We start from the raw sequence: 23,551 nt of genomic DNA on the forward strand, positions 1-23,551 counted from the left end.
ACCTTTTCCCGTGGAGTAAGTGGAAGCACTGCTCCCTCCTTGCTTGAGCCAGATTCTCATTGCTTGAGAATCACCCCTGTCTCTCTACCTCTCCCTTTTCCTGTCCCTCCATACCCACTCAGGTTGAAGCCCAGGCACAGCCACCCCCATTCCACTTCTTCCAGCCTTCACTCCATCACCAGATGCTGCCTGGATTCCAGCAGCAGCCCCTCACCTCACCCCCCCTGCCTGTTAACACAGAACCACAGTTGGTATGCTCAGTTTTCATGCAGCAGCAGTTGGAGAGCTCCACTCTGCTGGACAAGGAGCAGATGACAGAGATCAAGATAGATGTGGTTCCTGCCTTCATGAAGCCCACAGTCTAGCTGGCAGGAGAGCAGCAATAGATGTGGAGAAACGGAGCTAAATGTACAAAGTGCAGTTAGTGTCCTGAGGGGCAGGAACAGCCCTGATTGGCCTCCCTATCCTTAGCCCAGCTCTTGTTTAGGGAATTCCCTGTGTCCTTTCCCCACTAAATCCTTCGGTATCTTTCCTTTGGCTACGGGAGAAAATCCCAGTTAAAAACCTGTGCTATGAATTACTCTAGAACTGGTTTCTTTTCTTCACTTAAAAATACCTGGTACTGCAGGTCCCGTGGGGTACAAGCAGTAACGGAACCCAACTGGTATCTATGAGGATGAGGGTTCAAGCCCTCAGTGGATTAAGGATCTGACATTGCAGTGAGCTGTGGTGTAGGTCACAGGTGTGGCTTGGATTTGGTGTGGCTGTGGCTGGTAGCTGCAGCTCCCATTTGATCCCTAACCTGGGAAATTCCATATGCTGCAGTTGCGGCCCTAAAAAGACAAACAAAAACTAGTACTTTTGGGGTTTACTTTTTATTGAAGTGTAATTTGTGCGCTTTAAGGCATACACATCTTAAGTACACAGCTGAAAGAATTTCTGCACATGATACACCACGTACTAAGATTACATCACACCAGATCAAGATACAGAGCATTTCTAGCACCCCCGTGGCTTCCTATGCCCCCTTAGCCAGTAACCTCCCAAGGTAACCACTCTTCTGACTGCCATCACTGTCAGTTATTTGTGCCTATTTTTGATTTTTACATAGATGGAGTTGTACCATATAAGACCTGGTATTCCTTAAAAAAAAAGAGCCCAGCTTTATTGAGATATACTTTATATACTGTAAAATCTACCCAATTAAACTGTACAGTTGTTCTTAGTATATTTACACAAGGCCGTAAATTTGATAAATCTTCTAATTTGATAAATCTCGCCCCTGTCACATACTAAAAAAAAAAAAAAAAAATGTGGCACATACTAAGTGTTCAATAAATAGCATCTGTTTGAGTGCAAAAGGTGTTTTGAACTGGACAACACATTTTGAGGTCTCCATCTTGCTGGTCAGTGACTCAGAGGAAAAAGGAGGAAGGAGTGGTGGAAGTGTTCTTCCTCTTGCTTCTCTGGCTAGTCTACAGGGAAGGAGGTGAAAACCACAGCGGCTTCAACTGCCCTGCCCCCTCCTCAGGCTGTGTTTGGTCAAGGGATGGATTCCACAAGCAGCTGTTTATTATGAACCGGGCAGAACTGCATCCACTCTGGGAGATGACATGAAAGATGAGGTCTCGGAGTTCCTGTTGTGGTGCAGTGGTTAACGAATCCGGCTAGGAACCATGAGGTTGCGGGTTCGGTCCCTGCCCTTGCTCAGTGGGTTAACGATCTGGTGTTGCCGTGAGCTGTGGTGTAGGTTGCAGACGTGGCTCGGATCCCGCGTTGCTGTGGCTCTGGCGTAGGCCGGTGGCTACAGCTCCGATTGGACCCCTAGCCTGGGAACCTCCATATGCCGCGGGAGCGGCCCAAGAAATAGCAACAACAACAAAAAAGACAAAAGACAAAAAAATAAATAAAGGAAAAAAAAAAAAGATGAGGTCTCTTTTCCCAGAGACTCCCAGCTGAAAGGGGGACACAGATACGTAAATGGTGCCATAACCATAAGCAACAACTCCTCTGTTTTTCTTCAGAGACCCTTCTGTCTCCTCTCTCAGTCCACTGGGCTTTGATGATACTGACTAGGATACGCATGTGACCTGGTGCTGGCCATTGAGAAATCCCATTCTCCCTGTCTGACTTGTTCAAGATGAACACATATCCTAATCTTGTCTGTTACTACTAGAACTTTCTAAAAAGGAGTACCCTCTGTCCAGGATATAAGCCCAGAGCTGCTAGGGACCACCCTATATGGAGAGACCACTGAGAATGAAGCTGGCATAGAGGAAAGCAAAGCCAAGAGATGGCACTAGACAGGTCCTGATGACATAGTATAAGCACCTTGATCCAGCTGTGCCTGAAGCTCCAGAGGCCATGTTCTTTACTACACAGAATCTTACATGACTGTGCCACCTTTCATATGGACACAGAGTGACATGGAGCCATGTAGAGGATAGGCATAGGGGCACTGCTAGTAACTAAAAAAATCTGTCAACCTGATCAACAACTGCTGTGTCACTTGTTCATACAATGGATCTCAAAATGATAATAAAAATGAATAAATCAGCATCCTATGTATCAGTGCGGATGGATCTCTTAATGCTTGAGTGAAAAGGAAAAAAGCTGCAGAAGAAAATACACAATCTGAAAACTTATATATAAAATAAGGAAACCCTACAAAATAATACCATATATTGTAGTAAAAGGGTCAAGAAATGGCTAAGAACTGCATATCCAAATTCAGGTTGATTTCTTTGGCTAAGTGAGGGCTACCTGGGCATTCATAATATTATTCTTAATATTTTTTTCCTCCTCTCAACAATTTATTATGAAAATTCATACAAAAAATGGAAAGAATTGTCCAGTGAACTCTCATACATTTACAGCTGAGATAGTGCAATGAACATTTTGCTATCATATATATATCCATCTCCTCATATTCTTTTTTTTTTTTTTTTGGCTGTACCTGTGGCATGTGTTAGTTCCTGGGCCAGGGATCAAACCCACACCATAGCAGTGACCTGAGCCACTGCAGTGACAATGCCGGATCCTTAACCTGCTGCACCCCCAGGGAATTCCGATCTCGCCATATTCTTGATACCTTGTTTTATGTCAGAAATATTTTATAATTAAATTTTTTGAAAAGGGGGCTGAAACAGGGAAAAACTCAAATTTAAAACAATGAATTATAATTGTCATAAACTGTTAGTTTCAGATGTACAACATAGTGATTTGATATTTTTACACATTATGAAGTGATCATTGCAGTAGGTCTAGTAACCATCTGTCACCATCCAAAGTGGTTATAATATTACTGACTATATTCACTATGCTATACATTACATTCCCATGACTTATTTTGTAACTGGAGGTTGGTACTTAATCTCCTTCACCTATTTCATCTATTTCCCCCACCCCCTGTCCCTCTGGCAACCACTGGTTTGTTCTCTGTATCTGTGAATCTGTTTTTGTTTTGTTTATTCGTTTGTTTTTTAGATTGCATGTATAAGTGAGATCATGTGATATTTGTCTTTCTCCATCTGACTTAGTGCTTAGTATAATGCCCTCCATCCAGGTCCATCCACATTTGTCTTGCCACAAATGGCATGATTTCATTCTTTTTTATGGCTAAGTAATAGTTCATTGTGTATATGTACCACATCTTCTTTACCTATTCATCTGCTGATAGACACAGGTTGCTTGCATTTCTTGGCCTTTGTAAATAATGCTACAGTGATCATGGGGGTGCATGTATCTTTTCAAATTAGTGTTTTTGTTATCTTCAGATAAATACCCAGAAGTGGAATTGCTGGATCATATGGTAGTTCTATTTTCAGTCTTTGAGGAACCTCCATACTGTTTTCCAGAATGGCTGCACCACTTTATATTTCTACCCACAGTGGATAAGTGTTCTGTTTTCACTGCATCCTCACCAACACTTTTTTTTTTTTTGCTTTTTTAGGGCCACACCTGTGAAGGTCCCAGGCTAGGGCTCGAACCGGAGCTACAGCTGTTGGCCTACACCACAGCCACAAGTCACTTGTTTTTAGATGCTAGCCATTCTGAAAGTGTGTGGTGGTAAACCCATACCTTCATTGTTTAGAACAGCATAAATCAAAAACAAATGATGATCCAAAGCCAATCTCCTAAACTTCAAAAAAAACAAAAACAAAAAAAGATGATCTCCATATACGTCAGCGCTCTATTTAAACATAATCAGTTACTTTTCACCATAGCCATAGCTAAATAACTACGTGGCAGGCCTTAGAGAGCTAAGGTTGAAAGGGGGTTCCAGTCTAACTCCCCTATTTTACAGATCAGGGAACTGAGTCTCAGAGAAAAGAAGTTGCTCCCCCAAGCTCACAAACTAGTGTTAAGAGAAGCCTGGTTCCTTCTCTTCTCCCCCACTGTTTATTTTGGCTCCACCCCAGGCCTAAGCAAATTTCTGAAATGCCCAGAAGCAAGCAAAGGATCAAGGCAGCTGAGTTCCTGTATTCTGGGTGGGAAGGGGAGCAGCCCGTGGCCCTGCTGAGCACACTGGTCATGAACCGCTGGGAGCAATACCTGTTGGGCAATGGGCTGTGGGGAAACCTCACCTATCTGTGTTTAAATACCTGATAATGTTCTGTTGAAATGCCTCTTACCAATTGGGTGTGGCTGCCCAGTGCTAAAATGTTTTCTGCCCAGTGCTAAGGTGTTTTCTTCCCAGTGCTAAGGTGCTTTCTCTCCCACAGTCAGTCAGAAATGGGGGAACATAAGTCTGTTTTTCTCCTGTGCCGGTATTGTCCTGGTTTGTTCTCCTTTAGGGAGTCCCCAGCTGAAGTTTTAAGGACAGGCGGCAGGGCAGAAAAGGACCTGAGATCAGGAAACTGGTCTTAGCTCTGGTCTTTGGATGTTGCTTTGTATAATTCATCTCCTTTTTCTAGGCCCCTGTCTGCCCTCCTCTCTGATACATGAGAAGGTGATAAAATGATCTCCAAGTTCTCTTCTAGCTCCAACTTTCCATGACTTTATCATTTTATATGATTCTTTGGGAGCATCCTGTAGGCAGCAGGAGGTCTGGAGGAAAAACTAGAGGGTGGGCAAATCCTGGGTGGGGTGGGGGTGGAGCTGACTTCTGTCTTAACCCAGGCTGTATTCCCAGTTCTCATCGGTGTCTGGCATACAGTGAGTACGCAAATATTTTCTTTCTTCTTGGGGTGGGGTTAGTGATTTGTTAGATTCTTTACTGGGAATAGCTGCCAAGGTGGGCTGACATCTTGTATAACCTCCTCCAAAGTCTGTTTACTCTCAGAAGATGCCTGAATGCACCAGGAACAAACCTAAAGTATTTCGAACTGTTGAACTTTCAGCTGGGGTATAACCCCAAATTTGTGGGGCTGGCGGCTACAGAAACCAGAGATGCCACTTGAAGTGAGAATTTAGCACCATCTAGTGACTTAGTTGGGAATCACAGGAGTGATTTCACTTTTTAGGTGTTTCAGAAAGCAGCAGTAAAGCCATTAAATATACCATTAAAATAAACAAAGAAAATCCACTGTTTAAAAGACTTGTGAGTGTATTTTTATGTAACATGAACGTTTTTGTAATATGTATACTCTCCCCCTAATTAGCTCCCTCCGAAAACTTAGATAATAATAAAGGGTTTTGTTAATAGGCATCTTTTGTTAATAGAAGCTTAGAGAGTCCTAAAGGCCTTGTCCTTCCCACGTCCAGCTAGTTCAGAAGGGCAAGCACTGACCCCTGAAGCAGCTCAGTCCAGTGCTGAATGCTTAGGCATTAACATAAGTAGCAGTCGCCCATAATTGTGTATCTGTGTTTTATGTCACACAGTAGGTAAAACACATTTCTTATCTCACTTAATCCTGGTGATTATCCTGGGGAGGAAGAACAGTGATCGCTGCTTTGCTGATCATTCACTGCAGCTAAGAAGGTTTTATTAATTTGTAGGTAGTTGTTGGGGCCAGGATTCAGACTCACATCCGTCTGTCTCTAACATCTCTTCTTGGTCCGCTAAATCACATTCTCTTTGCCATAGTGATAGAGCTGGCATCCCATAATGTCCAAGGCTACAGCTGTACATACTTGTGCTGTGTATATAATACTGATGGTAAAGAAACTGGGTTTTAGAGGCAGATTATCTGAGCTCAGATCCTGGCCAGACCACTGGCTAACGGTCTGACAGAGGGACAACTGCCGAAGGCCTCAGTTTCCCATTATTAACAGAGATGGTGCTGTTAACACCTACTTCACAGAGTTGTGTGACCTTTAACACAGTCACTACACCTGCAGTATGGAGAACGGTGCCCACCACACCAGAAAGTGTTCAGTACATATTACTGGAAAATTGACAGTAAGGCAGGAAATTGAAAATATGAGTCTTGTGAAATGAGCCCACCTGCGGATGGCCAGAAAAAGATGTGTTTAGAATTTTGAGTCTGAGGCTCTTCAGGTTGTGTGTGTCCTCTAGATACTCACAGTTCCCATCCCCCACTCACTCCTGCATCTCCATCCACTTAGGATTCTTGTCTGGCTTTCAAAGGCATTTGGGATTTTGATCCTTCTAGGGTAGGAGATGAAATAATAGAAATGGTCACCCTGAGAAATAGAAACTTGGGGCTCTTTGGAGATCCCTTTTAAAGCTTGTGACTTCACAGCTTTTTATATCAGAGAAGATCTTTGGGTTCTCTCTGCGTGCAATATGGTTTTTCCTGCCAAGAACAGGGGCTCTGCTAGCCAAGAACCAGGGCCAGCTCCACCTTACCTCCTTCCACAGATGTCTCCCTTCCTCTCGTCCTTCCCAGGGAGGAATCAGGCCCCTTGAGGTCAAAATGGGTGCAAGAGAGAGTGAGTGAGACTTTCAGAGAGAGAGACACAGCCTAGAGCCCCAAATCCCCGAGGAAGTGTCAGAGCCTTAAAAACTGGATGCAGACCCAAGAGCCAATTTCCTTTCAATGCCACTAGAGGGCAGTGTAGTGCAAAGGACGGAGAGGAGATTAGTTCCGGAGCCGCAGGTTCTAGTCCACTCTGCTAGCGGTGATCTGCAAAATAAGCTTGGCGCATTTTCCTGATAGCCCCCTCCAGTTCTAAGGTTCTGAGATCCTGTCAGGAGAGGATCGGGATGAACTAGCCAAGAACTCCAAGTAGGTCTATGTAAGAAACCAGATGTGGGGGAGCGGTGGGGGATGGCGAGAATGGGGTGGTGGTGTAGGCAGCTGAGAGGTTTCTTTTGTGATGGCCCAAACCTTTCTAAGGTTTGAATCCTGCAGGGGGTAAAAAGCCTTAAAGTGTCTCTTTTAGGGTCATGTGCTCGCATTTGGGCAGCATGTCAAACCACCCCAAATAGTTTGGCATTATAGCCTGCTCCTACCCTTGCTGGGGGCAGTTGCTTAATCCAGGGGAAGTATTCAAAATTACCACACATACCACGCACTGGTGGCTTACCCATCCTTGCATTGTGTCATAGCAGAGCCTATTTTTTTCTTGGTGGAAATCCTTCCAGAAATGGCTTGATGGAGAGCCTGTGGTGGCCACGGGGTACCCCTTGGCAGAGATTAAAAAGTGAAGTCAGCAGGCAAAACCCTTTCTGGCTCAGGAGCTCCACTGAACAGGGTGCCTTGCTATGCTTTAGAAACCCCATCAAAGTTCTGGGGGCCCCTGCTGATTTGGGGCAGAGTCTTTTTCCATTGAAGTCACTTGTTAGGGTGTCCTGAAGTCAGAGACAGTGAGGTTGTATCTTAAGAGAGCACTAAGGGTCAGGCTTGTCATTAGAAGATGGATGGGCATTTTCAGTGGTTTGGTGTCTATGCATCTCCATAGGCCTCTAATTCTGCCAGACTCACCCAAAAGCCAGCTGCAAAGGTATAAACTTTGGACCTGTGAGCCTTGTTCAGGAGCCTCCTAGTGAGCTTCCAATTTCCCAGCCCGTTCCTGCATCCGTTGGCTGTGGACCTCTTGCCTCACTTCCTGTTACTACCCTTGGACTTCTTAGAGCTAGTGGGGGCAGGATGGCCTAGTGGCTAGGAACACTGGCTCTGGAGCTTGACCATCTGGGTGTGTGACTCCAGGCAAGTTACCTAAACTTCTTATTGCCTCATTTCCTCACCTGTAAGATGGAGGTGATTATAATAGTACCTGCCTTACACAGTGTTTGTGAGGATGAAAGTGCTTAGCCCAGGGTGGGTAGACACCTGATAAAGATTTGCTGAATATATACACTCAGGTCTACATTGCAGAGACTAGTACATGTAGAGAGGAAAAAATCCCAGAAGAAAACACTTAAAAAAAAATCATTACCTCTACTTCCACGTCTGGCTGAGGTGGATACAGGGACTAAATATACCCACCTGTCTGAAATTACTAAGTGCTAATATACAACAAGTGCTGATTAAATGTTTGGTGATATTGTTGTTTTCATGCCTTAACTCGCTTATTCCTCACAAGTGTGTGACGGGCTTGGTCATGGGCAGTCCTCTCTCCTTGTTCTATCTTCTCTTCCTGGGTGATGCCATCTGCTCCTGGGCTCAGCATGCCACCTCCATAGGCTGAGGACACCAAGATTTCTTCTCCAGCCCAGACCTCTCTCCTGAGTTCTGGACAAGCTCTTGTTAAATGCATTCTTGGCAACTAAAGACCCCATAGCAGACTGTCTCTGGAAAACACTTTGTATTTGGGGGAAGAGGCACAGGTGTTTTCTCTTCTAGTTCTCAGCCAGTTTCAAACTCTGAGTCTAGAGCTCAGCCAGTTTCAAACTCTGAGTCTAGAGCTCTGAGCCTTTGGGGGGCAGAGGTAATCAGAGGTTATTTACAGTGATACGGAAGAAATTGAGCACCCAGGGTTAAGATGGCAAGGGCTCAGGGTTTGGGAAGCCCCTGGCAGCATTGACAACATGCTGTTTTCACTTGAACTTTGCTTGCCTCTTGTCTGTTTTTGATGACTGGGTCTCTAGCCTTTCTGACGCACCAGTGAGCTGCCAGATATCCTTCCAACCCAAGGTTGTTTTGTACTGATTGTAGCCAGAACCCATCAAAGGTACAGGCTTGTTACATTCATTGTGCCCCAAATGAGCTCATTATCTACTCCTCTGAAACCTTCTCCTCCTCCAGAGAACTGTATTGGAGTAAATGGCTTCTCCATTTATCTGGTTTTCTATGTCAGCAATATGAGTCTTACACCTCCCTCTCCCTCACTGTCACCACCCAGTCACCAGATCTCATTGACACAGCTTTCTAAACATTTCTCGAGAACTTTTCCTGCTCTCCACTGCCATTACTATGGTCCTCCTTTCTTATAATTGCCTCCTGCCTGATGTCCTTGCTTTTCTCAGCCCGTCCTTCCCCCAGAAGCCAGAGTGATGTTTTAACAAGACAAATCTAATTTTATAACTCCTTCTCTTAAAGCCTACAGTGCCTTGTGTTTCTCTGTGGGTAAAGTCCAAAATCACACTGGAGTCCCTAAATTCACCCTAGAGGTACATGGACCTTTCAGTTTCCTGCCAATGCAAAACTCCTTCACACCTTGTCAACTTGGTATAATCTGGTTGCTCTGCTTAGAATACTCTTCCCTCTACCCAATTTCACAAGGCCAAGGCTTGGTCACCTTTTTGACCTCAGCTCACATGCTATATCTTCATGGAATTCTTCCTTGATTCTCCAGGCTAAGTCAGGTCCTTCTGATATATGTTCTTCTAGCATTCTGGATTTCTCTGTTTCAGCTCTTGTCATAACTAATTAATTATTACTCTATTTCCCTGATTTTCTAATATATGTTTCCAAATATTTTAACATCTCTGAAATCAGGATGCATCTTACAGTTGTATGTGTCTCAAAAGTATCATTGGTGAGTGTGTTTCATTTTCAGCGGTATATAAAATAATGGTGCAACTTGCAAGCAATGCCATCTTAGATCTGATGAATTATGGTAATTATATAGTTCTTGGTTTGCCTGATGTATTTCCTAGAGTACAAGCCATGTCTGTCTTGATGAGCACTGTTTTCCCAACACTACTATAGGATCTGGTCCACAGTAAGCATTGGATAAAGATTTGTTGAATGTACACATACATTATATATTACAGAAACTAAAAAGATCACAGGAGAAAGTAAACAAAAACCCAATTATCTCAATTTCTGCTTCTCGGCTAAGGTAGAGTAATAATATTGGATTTACTTACCTATCTATAACCACTAAGTACTGAGCCAAATACCTGAAAGTGTGATTTTCAAGACACTAGACATCAGGAAACAAAGGACAGTGATCCCTGAGAGAAGGGAAACAAATCAAGTGAGCCCTGAAACAAGCCTAATTTACTACGTGGAGAGAGTTTCCAGGATGTTGTCAGGGAGAGAAAACCCAGGTCTTGGCAGTCTCCCTGAGTTGAGAAGACAGAGGTCTCCTCTTGGGGAGTCCACAATGGCTATTGTTTACAGGACACAGTTCTGGGGAGGAGAATTCCACTGAATTTCATCCGTCTTCAGAGGAATCACCATCAACACATGTATTTGAGGGAATACCCAAAGTTGGGGAAAGAACTCCTCAAATGGATGAGAGCTCATGCAGGTATGGGAATAGTTTCTGTTCCCACCAGTCAAAGTGAAAACTTTAAAATTCACAGGGCAGTGGGGAGAATACACAGTAGAGTTTTGCCTTAGTAGTGGGGAAAGTTAATGTTAGATTGAACATTAAACTCTGCTTGAGTCCTGCCTAACAAAGTTAAAAAGCAAAACTTGAAAATATCATACCATTTCTGGGTGACTTAACTATGTTCCAGAACAAAGTTCAAGAATATTTATAAAATTACCAAAAGGTAAAATCCATAATGTCTGGCATTTTATAAAACATTATGAAGTATGTGAAAAAGCAGGCAAAAATAATCATCATGAGGAGAAAAAAGATCAATCAATTGAAACCGACCTAGAAATGACACAGATGTTAGAAGTTTTAGACAAGAATATTAAAGTAATCATTATAGTTTTATTCTACATGTTGTAGACCCTAGAGGAAAGATCAACTATTAAGTAGAGATATGGAAATTATGAAAAGACTCAGGTCGAACCTCTAGAGATGAGAATGACAATGTCAAAGAGAGAATTAATATCAGATTAAATATTTGAGAAGAAAGATTAATGAACTTAAATATGTAAAAATGAAAATTATCCCTCAAAACATAGAAAAAAAGGCTGAAAAGATGAGTAGAACTGTAGTGAGCTGTGTTAATGGTAAAGCTATAGGTGACCTGATATACACATGTATTTGGAATCTCTGAAGAGGAGGGGACAGAAATGTATTTGAAGACATAATGGTTGACAGTTTTCAAATTTGATGAAAAACATAAACCCATAGATCCGCAATGCTTGTGGAACCCAAAGAAACATGAAGAAAACTACGCTAAGACACGTCATAATCAAATTGCTTAAGATTGGAGTTCCCGTCGTGGCGCAGTGGTTAACGAATCCGACTAGGAACCATGAGGTTGCGGGTTCGGTCCCTGCCCTTGCTCAGTGGGTTAACGATCCGGCGTTGCCGTGAGCTGTGGTGTAGGTTGCAGATGCGGCTCGGATCCCGCGTTGCTGTGGCTCTGGCGTAGGCCGGTGGCTCCAGCTCCGATTCAACCCCTAGCCTGGGAACCTCCATATGCCACGGGAGCGGCCCAAGAAATAGCAAAAAGACAAAAAAAAAAAAAAAAAATTGCTTAAGACCAGTGACAGAGAATCTTAACAGCAACCGGAAAAAGGGAAACACATGTAAAAGAAAAAAAAAAAAAAAAGATAAGGAAGACAGCAGATGTTTTACTGGAAATAATGTAAGTTATAAGATAGTGGAATAACATGTTTAAATTATTGAAAGAAAAAAACCTGTCAACCCCATGAATCACCTTCCAAAAATGGAGACAAAATAAAGAGGAAAGAATTTATCCTTAGCCAACTTGTGCTATAAAGCATATTAAGGAAAGCCCTTCACACAGAAGGAAAATGAAACCAGGTGGAAATTCGGCCTATGCAAAGGAATGAAGAGTCCAAGAAATGTTAATTACATGCATAAATATTCTTATTATTTAAATCCCTGTAAAATGTAATTGACTGTTTAAAGAGGAATAACAACGTACTGTGGGATTAAGAACATGTAGAAGCAAGGTATATAACAAAAGGAGGAGGGTGAAAGGAAAGGATACTGTTGTCAAGTCCTTATGTAATATGTGAATTTATCATATAGAGGGAGACTGTGGTAAGTTAAAAATGACTACTGTTAACCCTGGAGCATCAACTAACGTCACCAACCAAAGAGTTAAATTATAGCTAATACGCTGACAGGGGAGATAAAATGTGAAGGAATAGAGAGGAGGGATTCCAAAAGAGTAGGAGAAAACTTTTGGGGGTGATGAATATGATCCTTATAGTATCGTGGTGAAGGTTGCATGGGAATATACATATATATCAAAAGGTACTATATTTATGTCAATCATACTCAATAAAGCTAATAATGAGATTAGCTCTTGATGGTAGTATAATGAATCTCTTTTATTTTCCTTATTATCCTTTCCTATGTTTCCCAGAACGAAGATGGGAAAGATGAAGCCAATGAATCTGTTTTTGTAAAGCCTGTATATCTTCTCCTTATGGAAAATCACGGCATTCTGCTGTTTTCCATACTTTTTCCTTTATCTTTTCCATAATCCACCTGGCTAAGGATTACTGGCTTCATTACCTTAAAAAGGCACCTCTTCCCAGCTTCCCATCATCTATAATTTAGTGAGGTCCTGAATCCTCCAGCATTTAACTGACCTAGGAGCTTTCTAGATGGGCTCTGGTCACCCTATTCCAGCAGGCACATTTTGGTAGTTCGGGGCTTGCCTGGGACTTGGGTTTCCTCCAGACCTCTGTAAGCCCTCCCAAGCCCTGCAGAGGGAAGGAGAAACTGGAGGCTGCGTGCAGCTTCCTGCCTCCAACGCAGCAGCTCCCAACAGAGCCCAGGGCTTTGGCAGTGGGGGCTGCGCCAGGAATAGGGGGACTGGCTGCCCTCACCATGCCCACACCCACCCTCACCCTGTCTCAAGTGTCCCAGAAAAGAGAAGAACTTGAAACAAAGTGAACAATCCAGACCACGGACTCTCTCAGAGTATGTCAGTTTGGGGGTGAATCTTTCTTCCAGCTATAAATTCTGAAAAATTGTATGAACATCTCTCCATTAATGGTTTATCTCTCCTCCCTTCCTCACTCCCTTCCATCCCCCCTTCCTTCCTTTGACTGTCTCTCCTTCCTACTCCTCCTTTTCCTTCTCCACCCATTTCCACCAAAGCAACCTCCCTTCTCCTCACACAAGACTCTCCTTCTCTATCATCACTATGGTTCATTTTTTTTTTGGGAAAAAAAAAAATCTTTTTAGGGCCACACCTGCGGCATAGGGAAGTTTCCAGGCTAGGGGTCTAATTGGAGCTGTACTGCTGACCTTCACCACAGCTCACGGCAATGCCAGATCCTTAACCCACTGAGCAGGGTCAGGGATCGAATCTGTGTCCTCATGGATGCTAGTTGGATTTGTTTCTGCTGAGCCACTGTGGGAGCTCCATCACTTTTTCTTGATCTGTGGTGTCAAAGCACATGGTCTTAAAAAATGACTCAAGGGCTCCCTTGCAAGGCTGTTCTTGCCACATGTGTCCCATTAAGCCCAGGACACCCCCCAGCCCAACCCCGGCCCCAGTTCTCATTTTCCCCCTGGCCACCTGCCCTGCCTGCCACCCCTTTCTCCATCAGCTTCAGCTCTTGCTGAGCACGAGGGAGGGCTGCCTTTAGCAGGTGTGCTCCTGGTGACCCGCCTGGCTGCCAAAAACAACGTTCCTGGTGCCAGGCGAGAGCTCTCCTCGTGGCAGAATGTTTATGGAACTTTTCCTCAGAAAAATCTGGCACCTGGCAGTTTTAAACCACAGGGAGGGATCCCGAAAAGCAACTTTTTTTTTTTTTTTTTTTTTTTTGCACTTTCTCCAAGGAACCGTCTCAAAAGCAAAGGCAAATTGCATTGTTTATGGAGAAAAAAGGGAGAAAAAAAAACAAAAACAAAAACAAAACATGAAACCAACAACAACACAGGGTAATTACGAAGGATCAGGGAAACTTCACCACTGTCAGCAGTGGTGAAGGGAGGCTGTCTTTTTTTTTTTTTTTTTTCCTTAGCACTTTTCACATTGGAGGCAAAGGAGCCAGGGCTCTGCTAAATTCCTGTGGACGGTCCCGCTTTTGCCAAGAGGATCTGGTTGGGACAAAATCTTTTGGTTCTGAGTAAGGATGGAAAGCATAATAAGTGTTTGTTGAAAAGATCATAAATTCCTTGACCTTCTCCAGGCTCTGGGGCTCCTGGGGAGCTGCGATTCTGAAGCTCCCAGTTCAGGTCCTGTGCCATCTGGCTCTGGTCTAATGAAGGTTCAGTGACCCCTGGCTTCTGGGTACTAAACCTCTGTGTTTATACTTCTCCCCTCTGTGAAAGCTCGAACTATCTACTGAGCCGCCAGGTCACTCACCTTAAATGTTAGCGGCGCGTGGAAAGCAGGCAGGCAGGGACACGTAGGGAACAACACAGAGAGGCCTTGCATTGGTTCCCTGTGGCTTCTGTGACCAATGACCACAAACGTAGTGCCTTAAAGTAACACAGATGTCCTCTGTCATGGTGCTGGACAGAAGAGTGTGAAATGGGCTTCACTGGGCTGAAATCAAGGTGTCAGCAGGGCTGTGTTCTTTCTAGCACCTCTGGCAGAACATCTGTTTCCTTGCCTTTTCCAGCTTCTAGGGGCTTATGGCCCCATCACCCGTCTTCAAAGCCAGCTGTCCGGCATCTTCAAATCTATATAGCATCGCTCTGACACCGTGCTTCATCACTGCATCCCTGACTCTTTTAAGGACCCCTGTAATTACACTGGACTCACTGAGATGATCCAGAATAATCTCCCCATCGAAGTTTTTGCCATTCATAGGCTCCGGGGATTAGGATGTGGGTGTCTTTGGGGGACCGTTATTCTGTCTCCCACAGGCCTCTTGGAAAGGCAGTTGCCTGAAGTCTTGTAGAAAGACCCAGAGGACAGAGGGCTTTAAATCATAGAGCCCATCATGGACTGAGATGGGACTCAAATGCTAGTCTAGGATCCCTGGTCTTTCCATGGTGCTTGAATCTGAGGCTGAACTTTAGAGGGTGGGTGGGAATCCTTGTAGTGCAAATCATAGCCTTCCTAGAGAGGAAGCAATGAGACAGCCCAGACGGCTTTAGAAGGAGTGACTAAAAAATTATAGACACTGTATATTGGACTTTACTTTGTATAAAGATTACGGTGAGTGGTTAAAGGCCTTACTTCACAAAATCATTTGCAAAACACTATGCAGTAGGGACAATTATGCGGTCCATTCTACAGCTAAGAAGACCAAGGCTAAGGGAGGTTAAATAATTTGCTCAAAAAAGCAATGAAGCCACATGCAATATGAGGTCGGTCTGACTTCAGAACTCAGGTTCTCAGTGACTGGTACAAAGGAAGGCCACATGAAACCCTTTCCTGTAGGGAGAAAATTTTGCTTTTCCTCCTAATTTACCTGCAAGGCTTGAGTTGATTCAGCATCATTCAGAGGATAGAACAGAGATTTAAGGAGAAGGTCCAGGCACAGGGAGGTGAATAACTTGTCTAAAGTCACACAGTCAGGTAGAGGCAGGGCCAAGAATAGAAGCCTGAAGCCTCTGTGGAGACCTCTGTGTCAGGGGTTATTTCTAGTATGAAAGGGACACTAGGAGAACTGGCTTCTCCATCGCTCAACCTTCTCTGGAGGCTCGAGAAGGACACACAGAAAGGGGTCACCTGGATTGAAGGTGGTGGGATAAAGTCCACCACCATCACCACAGCCAGCAAAGCCCTCCATGACGGCCTGCCTCCCGCCTGCCAAGCACATCTCTGGCTTCCCTCCCCTGGCTTGCCCTGCTCCACCACCCTGGCCTTCTTTCAGTTATGCCAGTGCCTCCAAATTCCTTCCAACCTCAGGGCCTGTGCACTTGTTACCTCTCTGCCTAGAACACACTACCCTGGCCTCTTACCTGGCTGACATCCTCTTGTCATTCAAACCAGTCACTTCCAATATCACCTCCTTGGAGGCCCTCCCTGGCCACCCGATTGTCACAACACTTACCCACCTGTATCCATCACTCTATGTAACTGTTCTTTTTTGCTTAACTGCATTTATTGCTATTAGATTTTCCTATTCATTTTCTGGGTTTTTTCTTTTTCTTTTTTTTTTTTGTCTTTTTGTTTTATTAAGGCCGCGCCCATGGCATATAGAGGTTCCCAGGCTAGGGGTCAAATCAGAGCTGTAGCTGCCAGCCTACACCACAGCCACAGCCATACCAGATCTGAGCCACGTCTGTGACCTACACCACAGCTCACAGCAACACTGGATCCTTAACCTACGGAGCGAGGCCAGGGATGGAACCCGCAACCTCAGGGTTGCTAGTCGGATTCGTTTCCGCTGCGCCATGACAGGAATTCCTTCTATTAATTTTCTATTATTGCTCTCTATCCCTGTCCCCCACAGTGAGCTTCACTGAGTGCAGGAGGGCAGGTCTGGTTACTTGCAGCTCTGTCGCATAGTGCCTGGCAGATGGTAAGCCCTGAATAAATATTTGTTGAGTGACAAGGTGAATAAGGGTGGAGGGGAGGACCAACTAGAACTTTAGGCAGAGGGAACAGCATTTGCAAAGGCAGAGGTTTCGAGGGCACAAGGGGCTGTGGGGGGTGGTTGGCCATCTGGTGCGGCTGGCCCATCACCGTTGAGATGGAGCGTGGAGGAAATGGCTCGTTGAGTTGCATGGGGCCAGCTCACGCAGCGTCTGGTCTGCCAACCCAAAGAGCCCAGAGCTTCTCTTGACAGAGACAGAAAAGCACGGAAGGAGTTTAGGCAGGGATGTGTCACTGTCAGATTCTCAATTCACTTTGGTTGAGTGGGGAGAATGGATGAGATCAGGGAGGGGCTGGAGCAGGGGGTCACAGGTAGGAGGGGTTGCATGGTCCAGATGATGGGGTGAAAGCCAGGGTGTTGCCGATGGTTTGGGTGGTTCCTATAACTTGCGTGTGTATGTAGTTTGGTTCTCCAGCCCCGTGGTCCCCTTGCTCTTTGTGGCAGAGGCCGTTTGTACCCTGCCATAGCCCCTGTCCCTCCCCATCCCACTTCACGCCTGAGGCACCCCACAGGGACAGGCACCTGCAGCTCTGGGCCTGCCTTGGAGTTAACCCCTGGGGAGCAGCCTCTGCCAGCGGCCAGTGTTAGAGGACAAACACTTGAGGCCCCTAGCAGCCCAGGGGAGCAGGGGAGCAGCTCCCAGGCCTATTCTGCACCATCTCCCAAGGTCCCCAGTGGGTCGGAACCCGGGGGCTGACCCACTCATGAAAGAACCCTCCCTAGGATGGCTTCCTCCCCCGACCTCATTCCTCACTTCCTCATTCTCATCTCACTGCTTCTGGGGTCGACTGCCGACTAGATCGCTTCCTTCCCAATCCTCGTCTCGGGGTGTGCTTCTGGGGTTCCATCTGAAGACGCTGTTCCTCGCACCTCACACCCCCTCCTGTTTTAAGTCCTTTGCGTTTTTCTGTCTCTGGGTTGTTCTTCCCCCAGGTTTTCAGAAGGCTCACTCCTTCATCTCCTCAGATCTCTCCTGAGTTATGACCTTTCCTCCCTCAGTCAGGATGGGTTAGTTATGCTGAGGTAACAACCAAGCCGGTCATCTCAGTGGCTTAACCAGCAGGGACTTACTTGTCCCCGTGCCACATGCTCCTGCGGCTTCACAGGGGTGCTTTGCTCATCACAGGTCCTTGGGACCCAGGCTGATGGAGGCTCTGTGACCACGTGGATTCCCCGATCACCACAGCCTGACGGGGACCACGGGGAAGTGACATTCGTCCCTTCTGCTCACACATCAGAGGCCAGAGCGAGCAAAGGGCTGCACTGGGAGGGAGCAGAGATGTGCAGTCTTGCCTCAGGTCCAGGAGGCAGAGTGCTGGAAATATCTGGGCAACATTTCCAGCGGCTCCCGCATCTTGGGGAAGCTGGTGGTGACACAGGAACTCCAGAATTCCTGGTCGTGGGAAAATTTGGTGAGTGGAACATGGACGATTCATTCACTTTTCCTTGCGTGTGTGATAAAAAGTTCAAAATTGCGCTCCTGTCCTTGCGGCCTTTCCTCCTTCTCCGTGGCATCGATCACCATGTAACTGACTACGTGTTGTACTGTTTTATGTGTCTCTCCCATTGGAATGGAAGCTTCATAGAGAGAGGGCATTTTTGGTGGTGGTGGTGTTTTCCAGGCTTTTGCTACTGTCTGACCATCTTCTGGCATCCAGTAGGCACTCATGCATGTGTAGTAAATACATGAGTATTTGGGACTAGATGTAATATTCAAAATAGGTCATAACGAGAAAGTGGAGGCATGATCCAGTTGGGATGGATATTTGCTATAAACAACCGTACAGTCTGGGTAGACATTCTGGCTGAATATTAGCCTTGACTGGGACACTGGGTGCAGCGTTTGAGAATCTGCTGCTCTCTTTTAACAGTGTATTAGGCATGTTCTGCCAAGAGGCACTGCCAGGGCTAATGTCTCTAATTAGTCAAAAGAAGGGGAACACACATCTACTGAGCACTTCATCTGCCGCCAGTTAAATTATTTAATTTAACTTTCTAGTCCATGTGGTTTTATTTCAAAATAATCCAAAATCGCGAACCTCAACATCCCTTTTCCTCCAGGCCCCCAATTTCCTCTCTCTGCATCCACTCTAGCAGTGCGACTGGCAGGTAAAAAGGTGCTCCTAGGACCTCGGTGGTTGATTAAAACCAGCTTAGGAAAAGTGGGCTGTCATATGGGTCTGGCTGGGACCAGCACCTCTAGCAAAACCAGAAAAGGCCAACAGCAAGAGGGCCAAATGGGCCTCCTTTTCTGTCTGTATTCACACCTCATATTTCCCTGTCGCATGTGACACGGTGGAGATTTTACTCTGAAGCTGCCTGGTTGGCTCACGGGTGCAGACATAATGGCCTAGAAATGCTTATTCTTTCAACTCATTATTATTATTGTTTTATTGAAGTAGTGGCTCAAGATTGCTAAGTCTGTTCTTTGTGAATGTTGGCTCGCTTCAAGACCAGACCCCTGGGTCTGGCTTGGAAAAGAACTTGAGCGTGAACTTCACAGACTGCATGTTCAGTTCCTCCTGGACTTGCTCACCGGACTCCCCAGTGTATTGGGGAGTCAGTCCAAGAATGTGGCAGGGCTTGGGTTCTGTTCGGCTTTTAAAAATCGTTGTTGGTGGTGATAGCCCCACGCAAGGATAGAGCCTTCAGAATCAAGAGGTCTGGCAACTCTCATCTGGGAAGATGATTTCATTTCTGTGTTCCTGTCCCACCATCTCAGGACATCAGAGCTGAGAATGAAATTATTGGAGTTCCCGTCGAGGCACAGTGGAAATGAATCCAACTAGGAACCATGAGGTTTCGGGTTCGATCCCTGGCCTCGCTCAGTGGGTTAAAGATCTGGCGTTGCCGTGAGGTGTGGTGTAGGTCGCAGATGCGGCTCGGATCCTGCGTTGCTGTGTCTGTGGTGTAGGCTGGCAGCTCCAGCTCCAGTTCAACCCCTAGCCTGGGACCCTCACAGGTGTGGCCCTAAAAAGCAAAGTAACTAACTAACTAACGAAATAAATAAATAAGAAATCATGTCATCAGTCGCATTAACAAATGGTGTCTTCCATTCGTCCAGGCACCAGACCCGGAACAGGGGTGCAGCAGTGCACAGAGATGATACATTTTCCCATCATTCATTCAATGATTATTTACTAGGTATACACTGAGAGGGCCAGACCCTGGGTTGGGTGCAGGGAAGGTTGAGAGTGATAAGGTGCAATCTCTGCCTTATAACCTTGTAGTTAAGAACATGAGCTGGGAGTTCAAATCCCAGACCTACCCTCTCGTAGCTGGGTGCCCTTGGGCACGTCGACCCAACTCTGTGTTTTAGTTTCCGTGTCTGTAAAATAGGGATAATAGTAGCACCTATCTTACAGGGCTGCTGTTATTAAGTGACCAAAATGTTAGGTCTTAGGAATAGTATTTACTAAGTGCTCAGTGAATGTCAGCTGTCATTATTAGTAATAAGTCTCCTCTTCAATCAGGGAGACAAACAGGCCAAATCTCATAATATGATACCATCTGTAATGAATGAAGAGTTATGGAACCATGGAGTAGAGAACAAAACATGAAAACTTTTTCTTGCTGCATCAGGTTTCACATGAAAGGGATTTTGGGGAGTCGGGGTAGGAGGAGGTGGTGAGGAACCCTCAGCAAAGGGAACAACGTGAGCAAAGGTACAAGATGATTGCGAACTCAAGATGTGATTAAGAAGACCAAGAATAGGAGTTCCCGTCGTGGCGCAGTGGTTAACGAATCCGACTAAGAACCATGAGGTTGCGGGTTCGATCCCTGCCCTTGCTCAGTGGGTTAACGATCCGGTGTTGCCATGAGCTGTGGTGTAGGTTGCAGACGCGGCTCGGATCCCACGTTGCTGTGGCTCTGGCATAGGCCGGTGGCTACAGTTCCGATTGGACCCCTAGCCTGGGAACCTCCATATCCCTCGGGAGCGGCCAAAGAAATATCAAAAAGACAAAAAAAAAAAAAGAAAAAGAAGACCAAGAATAGGAGTTCCTGTCGTGCCGCAGGGGAAATGAATCTGACTAGTATCCATGAGGATGCAGGTTCAATCCCAAGGATCTCATGTTGCCATGAGCTGTGGTATAGATTGCAGACGCAGCTCAGGTCTGGCATAGCTGTGGCCATGGTGTAGGCCAGTGGCGGTGGATCCAATTCGACCCCTAGCCTGGGAACATGCATATGCCACCGGCACGGCCTTAAAAGACCAAAAAAAAAAAAAAAAAAAAAAGACCAAGAATACTTGAGAAGGAATCATAGGAGGTGACTGGACCAATGTTGTGGAAATAACGTGCACTTTGGAGCCAGGCAGATCAGCGTTTGAATCCTAGTTCTGCCTCTTACTGCCTTGATGTCTTCTGTGAAGTAATTAAAACTTTTGGGGTCCCTGCAACAGAGCTGCCTGTGTCATACAACTCATGTTTGTTTTCCAAGCCATTCCAGCGTGGGAGGAAATTGTTGTCACCAAATTGTCCCAAAGAATCTCTCTCTATTCTTTCCCCCCTTGTATTTTACGGAACTGCAGACCAGCTCAGGGTTCGCCTCAGTGATTTCCGAATAGCTCCCCCCAAATCAAGCCTGTGTTCGCAGAGTCCTTTCAGCTGCCAGAGATGTTTGCCACATTCTCCTTTTCTCTCTGGCTCTTATTGGACTGTCTGCTTCTGTGTGAGCGGCTGCATCAATGCCACTGTGGACTCTCAAGGTCTCAGAGTTATTTCAGTAAACGGTCCCTTTAACTACTCTCAATGCAGTCACCTTGTTTCCGAGGCTCAGTGTGGAAACAGAACCTGGGGCTGAGAATCAACTTCCCCCTCAACACCGGCCCATCGCCCTGGACCCTCTCTGCTGAGCTTTCATTCTTTCCCATTGTTCTTAAGCCATGTGTCCATGAGTATGAGTGTGCATTCCTGTGCACACATGCGCATATATACACACAGCCCAAACCCATTTGGCGGTTTGGAAAAGTCTACCAGTCCCTTCTCAGTGGCAAGGTCATAGATGAAGCTAATACTACTGTGGTTTGCTGCTTATACTTTAAATGAAAAATATATTTCAGTTATAGATTAGTGAAAATAAAAATATATTTTTTTCTTCTCCAGATTTTTGGACTCCCTAAGTTCTATTTATAGGCACTTTGGGCTATGTGGACCCCAGATGTCCCAGATAACATCTTTTTTTTTTTTTTGCCTTTTCTTGGGCCGCTCCCGCAGCATATGGAGGTTCCCAGGCTAGGGGTCCAATCGGAGCTATAGCCACCAGCCTACACCAGAGCCACAGCAACTTGGGATCCGAGCCACGTCTGCAACCTACACCACAGCTCACGGCAACGCCGGATCGTTAACCCCCTGAGCAAGCACAGGGATCGAACCCACAACCTCATCGTTTCTAGTCGGATTCATTAACCACTGTGCCACGACGGGAACTCCAATAACATCTTATGCTGCATAATAAGCTACCTCAAACCTTAATGCTCCTCCACATTTTCTTCTGCTGCTCCACAAGGTGTTAACTGGAATCCTTGATGGCCCTTGTCTGATCTGGAGGCTCCAAGAGCCTAAGAAGAAGTTATGAGCCCTCTTCAAAGGCTAGACCAATAATTGGCATAATGTCACTTTCACCATACTCTATTTGTCAAAACAGTCACAGGCCAGCCCAGATTCAGGGGAGGTGAAATAGATCTCACCTCTCAATGAGCGAAGTGTCAAAGTGGCATCTTTAATCTGCACCACCAGGTTAAAAATCCTGCTCCCTAAAGTGGCATATTTTCCTAGAGGGCTCCCTGGTCCCTCATGCAAATGGACTTCTGGCAGGCTACCCCATCCATCTGCCAAACAAGCCACACATGTCAAAATATTAGCACGAACATGACTTAAATGCCTTCGTTGCAACTCCCTTATATTCCCAGGACTGTGCAAAGATCAAATGTGATAATACATGTCAAGTCCCCAGTACAGTAACACATGGTCAGATAACGTAAATTCCATTCCCATTACCGTTCTGTTTTCACAAATCAATAGCAAATATGCTCAGAATTTAAAGAAAGAAGCACTCATTTTATATGGGGTATTAGGAAAGCTTCTGCAGGTCTTAACAATAATAGCTAATATTTGGTGTCTTCTTGATGCCAGATCCTGTGCTAAGTGCCTTACTGGCTCATCTCATTTAATTGAATCCAAGTCTATGAAGTAAGTATTCTTGTTTTCTCATTTTTCAGATGAGGAAACTGAGGCTCAGAGACATTGAATAACTTCTCCAAGGTCACACGGTAATCAGTGATAGAGATGAACCCAAGCATCATAGTTACAGAGCCATGCTTTTAACCATCATAGAATACTAATTATCTATTGCTGTGTCACAAATTATCCCCATACTTATCAGCTTAAAAAACAATGAGCATTTATTATCTCACACAGTAAAGACTTGAGGAGCTGTTTACCTTGGGTGCTGAAGGTCTCTCATGAGGTTAAAGTCAAAAGTGTCAGCTAGGGCTGCAGTCATCTGAAGGCTTATTTCAAGTTGAAGGACCTAGTTCTCAGATGGCTTGTGCACGTGATTGACAAGTTGGTGCTGGCTGTTGGCCGGAGGCCCCAGTTCTTCACCAGGTGAACCTCTCCAGAAGGCTGCCTGAGGTCCTCACAGCATGGCCACTGACTTTCTCTTGCGTGAATGTTCAAAGAGAGATCGATCAACGTAGAAATTAACAGTTTTTTAAAAAATTACCTAGCCACAGAGTTTCCATTGTGGCTCAGCAGGTTAAGAACCCAACATAGTGTCATTGAAGATGGAGGTTCGATCCCTGGCCTCACTCCAGCATTGCCACAAAGTGTGGCGTAGATTGCAGAGGTGGCTTGGATCTG

General features: G+C 45.4%; 1 protein-coding gene across 8 annotated transcripts in view; it reads left to right on the forward strand.

Moving 5' to 3' along the window:
* The window catches only part of NUAK1 (NUAK family kinase 1), a 148,783-nt gene that overhangs the window by 4,203 nt on the left and 121,029 nt on the right, over positions 1-23,551 (forward strand). The window lies entirely within an intron of this gene.

The sequence above is a fragment of the Sus scrofa genome, chromosome 5 (assembly GCF_054392235.1).
Source record: "Sus scrofa isolate SSC_HxYL_T2T_F1_AM1 chromosome 5, Sscrofa_HxYL_maternal_Yorkshire_Landrace_v2.0, whole genome shotgun sequence".
Taxonomy (NCBI): Eukaryota; Metazoa; Chordata; class Mammalia; order Artiodactyla; family Suidae; genus Sus; species Sus scrofa.